General features: G+C 39.9%; 1 protein-coding gene across 4 annotated transcripts in view; it reads right to left on the reverse strand.

Annotated features, from left to right (window-relative positions):
* Window positions 1-6717, reverse strand: part of ACTR2 (ARP2 actin related protein 2 homolog) — a 40841-nt gene that overhangs the window by 33622 nt on the left and 502 nt on the right. The gene's annotated exons all lie outside the window — the stretch shown is intronic.

Genomic DNA, 6717 nt, shown 5'->3' on the forward strand with positions numbered 1-6717 from the left:
AAAAAAAAAAAAAAAAAAAAAAAAAAAAATTCAGGGCGGGAGAAGGAAGTTCTATTAGAAAGGAAATGTAATCATAGTCTGTACCCTCTTTAGTAATACTTTATCTGATCAGTATAAGTTATACTGTGTTTACGGATAAGTCCCAAGTATCTAGAACAGCGTCTGGCACATAATAGGTACATACTAAGTAAATGACCAATAAATATTAAAAGCTTTGCTGCTGACCTTACAGTATGATACTACAGTTATTTTTAACTATTTATTTAATATTCAGAAAAAAGTCATTGCTCTGTAAATCTGGGTACCATACATTCTTAGAAGAAATAAGGATGAAAAACAGGAAATTGTTTTTGATAACCTAAGTGATACATGACAATAAAAGGTAGGCAAAAAATATTAATATATCCCTTTTATTTATCTATTTATTTTTGAGTCTTCCAAGTAGCCGAAACTACAGGCGTGCACTACCATGCCCAGTTAATTTTTGATTTATTGTAGAGATGAGGGCTTGCCAAGTTGCCCAGGCTGGTCTTGAACCCGCAGGCTCAGGTAATCCACTTGCCTCGGCCTTTCAAAGGGCTGGGATTACAGGTTGAGCCACTGGCCTAATATACCTCTCGACAGAAAGCTACTATGCACAAATGACCGTTTTGTTTGATGTGATAAAACTCAGCAACGTCTTAAACTCCACTGACTTTTGACCACCCTACAAAAACTGCTATTTTCAGAGATCTCTACAGCAACCTTGTTGGCAATTATGTTGATGAACCACATTTAATTATAAATAGCCTAGAACATTCTGCCATCCAGAATGTCACTTGTCTTTTATAAATAGAGCTTTTAAAATATGCTAAAGTTATGACAATCATATTTAAGCTTTTAGGAAAAATGTCTAAAAGTAGGAAGTTCCATATTTCCAATACCACCTGATTTCTACTCTCACCTCATGTATACATTTTAGAAACTACACAAAACATTTTCTTCCAAACCAACACAACCTATACCTAGCCGAGAGCAATGGCTCACACCTGTAATCCCAGCTTTCTGAGAGGCCTAGGTGAGAGGATTGCCTGAGCTCATGGGTTCGAGACCAGCCTGGGAAACATGGCAAGACATATCTACAATAAATCAAAAAATTAGCTGGGCATGGTGGAACTCGCCTGTAGTTCCAGCTACTTGGAAGGCTGAGGTGGAAGTATTGCCCGAGCCCAGCAGGTCGAGGCTGCGTTGGCCATGGGTATGCCACTGCACTCCAGCCTGGGTGACACAGTGAGACTCAATTAAATAAATCAATACATTCTAGTTCGAGTCAGTTTACCACTAAGCCACTGGGCACTTTCCAAGTATAGCTACCCACTTCTAAAGTATAATACAAGTTTGGGTGTGGTGGCTCATGCCTGTAATCCCACTACTTTGGGAGGCTGAGGTGCTCCCATCTGCTTAAGCCGGGGAGTTCCAGACCAGGCAACATAGACCTAGGCAACACAGATCTGGTCTATACAAAAAATCAAAAAATTAATTGGGTGTGGTGGCACAGGCCTATAGAGTCAGCCACTTGGGAGACTGAAGTGAAAGGATCACCTGAACCCAGGAGGTCAGGACTGTGGTGAGCCATGACTGTACCACTGCACTCCAACCTGGACCACAGAGTAAAACCCCAACTAAAAAAGAAAAGAAAAAGAAAAAGAAAAAAAGTATAATATAATTCTTACATTCTTATTGGATTACCTTTCTTTTTTTTTTTTTGAGTCAGAGTCTCACTCTGTCACCCAGGCTAGAGTGCAGTGGCATGAACATGATGATCACGGCTCACAGCAGCCTCCACCTCCCCGGCTCAGGCAGTCCTTCCACCTCAGCATCCCAAGTAGCTGGGACTACAGGCATGTGCCACCAAGTCTGGCTAATTTTTTATAAGGTGATGTTTCACTATGCTGTCCAGGCTGGTCTAGAATTCCTGGGCTCAAGTAATTCTCCTGCCTCAGCCTTCCCTAAGTGCTGGGATGACAGGTGTGAACCACCGCACCTGGCCTGAATTACATTTCAAGGCAGAAGTTAGCATGATATGGTGGCATATGCAATAGATAACCTGCTTGCTCAAATCTACCTCCTCATTTGGCAGTAGTTGATCATGGGAAGAACTAGAAGATACTTCCCACCCCAAAGGAGCGGAAAATAAAATTCAGCTCATTTTCCTCAATGTTTTGTGAAATAGTTATAATGTGGTCTAGGACTTGGAGGAAAAATGACCTCAGAGGAAAAAAAATAGTATCTTGTATTTTTACTATATTCAAAATTAAAAAAAAAAAACTCTCACATTCTTCTCTCCCAAATCACAAACTCTCTTTTGTCCTTAAGTCAAAATTTAAAAATTCTTAGGAATAAAGAATTCTGTAGTGTAAAGTGCTATCATTATCCCAACTATACCCAAATTTCTGTATAAACAAAATTTGTCATGATCCCCAGCCTAATGTCAGTCATAATTTACACAAATATCCCAAATAAAGGAGTAAATACTATCTGAATATTAAATTCTTATGATTACCTCAAGCAATGAACAGACATGGTGCAAAGTATCCACTTATCAGGTTGAAATAAACGTTCTCAAATAAAATTATAGAATGAATGAATTACTGATTGAAAATCATAGGATGAAAAAGGAATCAACGTAAGGGTCATTTTCAGCATCTAAATGTAAATAAGAGAAGCTGAAGGTGGGAGGAGCCTTGGATGGGACATCAGTCAAATCATGGTGCAGGGAGGAAGCTGCTAAGGCTGATGAGCCTCCCTTCTCATTTGGAGCCCCACACACACACATCAAACACAACCACATGACAAAGAGGCAAATCATCATAGCACTCTCTGTTTTCTGATTATAATCGTTCAGATAAGTAGTTCATAACTTAGAATTCTCTGAGTATATTTTAATGAACAAAACGTTTGCCAAGTAGCAAAGACAAAATTGAGATCCCTGAAACCATAAAAACAACTGTAAGCTACTATTACTGCTTTATGAAAAAATAAAAAATATAAATTTGGCTCTTAATTAAAATTAAAGATACCAATCACTTGTTAATAAAACAACTTATTCTGCTGAAGCACTAGCTTACTGGAAGCAGATACTGTCACAGAATCCAGTGCCAGCATTCCTACAGGGCATGTATTAGACAGTCCATCAATATAGCAAAACTTGCATTATTTCACATTGTTTCCAAAGTGAAACATTAAGTTATAATAACAAAAAGTAAAAGACTCAGTTTTTAATAATATAAAGCTGACAAACTGATTATTCCTGTCAGGAAAAAAAATCAGTGTTTAAAAAAATCTAAAACATGATGTGATAAAATACAAAGAAAATATTCTTTTCTAAACTATTTATTTGATATCATTTTAATCCTAAATTCCCCTCCCATGCCAATCATTTTAAGACTTGGTGACTTAGTTCTCTCACCCTGTGCAATAAGGCTGTGTTTAAGAAATAGATTTTACCATATATAGTTTCCTCTTCATAGCACTGTGGTTTAAACTAGTTCCTTCACTTCCCACTGAGTCATCAAATGGTAAGAACATGAACGGTATAATGTTCCTTCAAGCAAAAATGAAAAATTCTATCTACATCTGTTCTAAAAGTATTTTCTTCCCTTAAAAAAAACAAAACAAAAAACCCGGGATTGATAAAGCCTCATTTGGTCTTAATTTCTATTTCTGCCTTACCAATTTTATGTGATTTATCTGATAATCTACTTATCTGTGTGATCTATTTATTAATTTAATTGCATAGCAACTGCTCTGATCTTGGTCACTGAAGTATTTTTTCTATTTATTCCAAAACTTTTTTTTTTTTTTTAAGAGACGAGATCTCACCAAGTTGCCCAGGCTGATCTCAAACCCCTGAGCTCAGGCAATTCTCTCACCTCGGCCTCCCAAAGTGCTGGGATTACAGGCTTGAGCCACCACGCCCGGCTATTCCAAAACATTTTGCAGGGTGAAACCAAATTTAGTTTTGGCTTGTTTCTCTCTCAAACACTCCTAAATTCAACATATAAACTGGCATAAGCCTGAAAAGGCAGATCACAATCAGTTACAAATGTCAACTATTAGGGAAAATATAATTATTCTAGCACTATAAGCTTCTCTGTATGACTAGATCTTATTAAGCATTGAGCCAGCAACACAGTAGGCACTGAAGAAATCTTTATTTTGTTGGTGAACTAACTCACTACTGATGCAATCACTCAACACCAAGGGACTACCCCAACTCTGAAAAGGGACCTAAACCTAGAGCTTCACAGATATCCAGATTTTTACCTATTTGGGCCACTTTAAGTCATTTGATTTTATTTACTTATTTATTTCTGAGTTGGAGTCTCACTCTGTTGCCCAGGCTGCAGTGCAGTGGCAAGTTCACAGCCACTGCAGTCTCAACGTGCTGGGCTCAGGTGATTTGTCCACCTCAGCCTTCCAAGTAGCTGGAAACACAGGTGCACACCACCACACTCGGCTCATTTTTTGATTTATTGTAGAGACGAGGTCTTGCCATGTTGACTAAGCTGGTCTGGAACCCCTGGACTCAGGCATTCCTCTTGCCTCCACCTCCCAAAGTGCTGGGAATACAGGCATGAGACATCATGCCTGGTTAGTGACTCAATTTTAAAAAGCAGGTTTGGAGTCGGGTTTGGTGGCTCAGCCTGTTATCCCGCACGTTGGGAAGCTGAGGTGAGTGGATTGCCTGAGCCTGCGGGTTCGAGACCCGCCTGGCCAACTTGGTGAGACCTCATCTCTACAATAAATCAAAAAATCAGCCGGGCGTGGTTCCAATTACTTGGTTCCAGCTACTTGGAAGGCTGAAGCAGAAGGATCGTTGGAGCCCAGCAGGTCGAGGCTGCGGTGGCCAGGAGCGGCCACTGCACTCCAGTCTGGGCAACAGAGTGAGACTCCAACTCAAAAATAAAATAAAAAAATAAAAATAAAAAGCAGGTTTGGGTTTTTTTTTGAGAAAGGTCTAATCTGTCACCCAGACTGGAATGCAGTGACACATATCATAGCTCACTGTAACATCGAACTCCTAGGCTCAAGCTATCCTGTCTCAGCCTCCCTAATAGCTGGGATTAGCCATGCACCACCACTCCTGACTAAATTTGTGTGTGTGTGTGTGTAAGAGACAGAGTTATCATATAATGGGACATTTATTCAAAATTTAATACTTTAAAAAAAAATAAAAAGCTTTAGAGTCGGGCATGGTGGCTCACATGTGTAATCCCAGCACTTGGAGAAGTGGAGGCAAGAGACCAGCCTGGGCAACTTAGTGAGATCTCATCTCTTCAATAAATCAAAAAATTAGTTGGGCATGGTGGTGCTTGTCTGTGGTTCCAGCTACTTTGAAGGCCGAGGCGGATGGATCACCTGAGTCCAGCAGGTCAAGACTGCAGTGGCCGTGAGTGTGCCACTGTCTGGCCCACAATTTATACATTTAAAGCCTCCCAATATACATTCCCAGTGGTATGCTGAACTCTTAAACAGAACAGTTCTTGGCTGGGTGTGGTGGCTCATGCCTGTAATACCAGCACTCCAAGAGGTGAGGAAGGAAGGAGAATTGTTTGAACCCAGGAGTTAAAGACCAGCTTGGACAACATAGCAAGATGTCCTCTCTATTTAAACAACAAAAAAAAAAAAATCAAAAAATTAGCTGGGTGTGGTGGTATAAGCCTGTAGTCATTGCTGCTCAGGAGGCTGAGGCAGAAGGTGTCCTGAGCCCAGGAGGAAGAGACTGTGGTGAGTTATGCTCAGGCCACTGCCCTCCAGCCTGAGCAAAAAAGTGAGAGCAAAAAAAAAAAAAAAAAAAAAAAAAGCACACACCCATAAATAGATTCATTCCAAAACTTAATAAACCTTATACAAGTTTCTATACCAGCGGATCTACTTTTTAAAAGTATTACATTTTGAATAAACATCCCATTATATGATAACAGTCTTTTTACTCTAGCCCGTTTTTAATATAGCTCAGAGGAAGCTAGTATAATTATTGCTTGTGTCTGTAACAAATTCAGTAAAGGGCAGCATTATGCCAGAGAATACCAGCTCTTTCTTCCTCTTAACAATTCAGTTTCTAATCTGTCTTAAAGTTCAAGTAAAATCTATTTCCATTCATATGTCATATTGATGGGAGAGAGGACAGAAAGGTCACAAAATGCTGCAACACCAAAATGATTGGAAATCACTATAGAACTCCTCCAAAATATTTCGTCTTCTAATTTGCTGATTTTGCTGTTCATAATGCATTTCTTAAAATGGAAGGGGCTTGAAAGAAACAATTTAAAAGTTTCCAAGTCAGTGCTTTAGTCAGATTTTTGTAGTTTTTGAATCTAACGTTATTTGTATTCTGAACCTAAGGGGGAAAAAACGGGTATTGGTCAGTGTGGGGGGAAGGGAGAAAGGGGTAACCGAAACTGATTAAGTTCCCTCCAAGGTTAGTGGAATTCACACTTGAGCCTTGCGGGGTCCTAGGACTCCCCAGAGCATCCAATGGAACATGCTGGTCTCGGCGGGCCTGGGCCTGGGCCAAACGACCTGCCTGCAGAACAAAAAGCAAACGATGCGCTGCCGATCTGGCTTCCCCTTCCCTCAAAAAACCAACCAACCAAACACCCCAACAAACCCTCAACATCGCGAAACGGCTGAGACCCATTTGCATGACAGCACTTCCTTTTTTTTTTTTTTTTT

The sequence above is a fragment of the Carlito syrichta genome, unplaced genomic scaffold (genome assembly GCF_000164805.1).
Source record: "Carlito syrichta isolate Samal-C Ts95f unplaced genomic scaffold, Tarsius_syrichta-2.0.1 Scaffold305873, whole genome shotgun sequence".
Classification (NCBI taxonomy): Eukaryota; Metazoa; Chordata; class Mammalia; order Primates; family Tarsiidae; genus Carlito; species Carlito syrichta.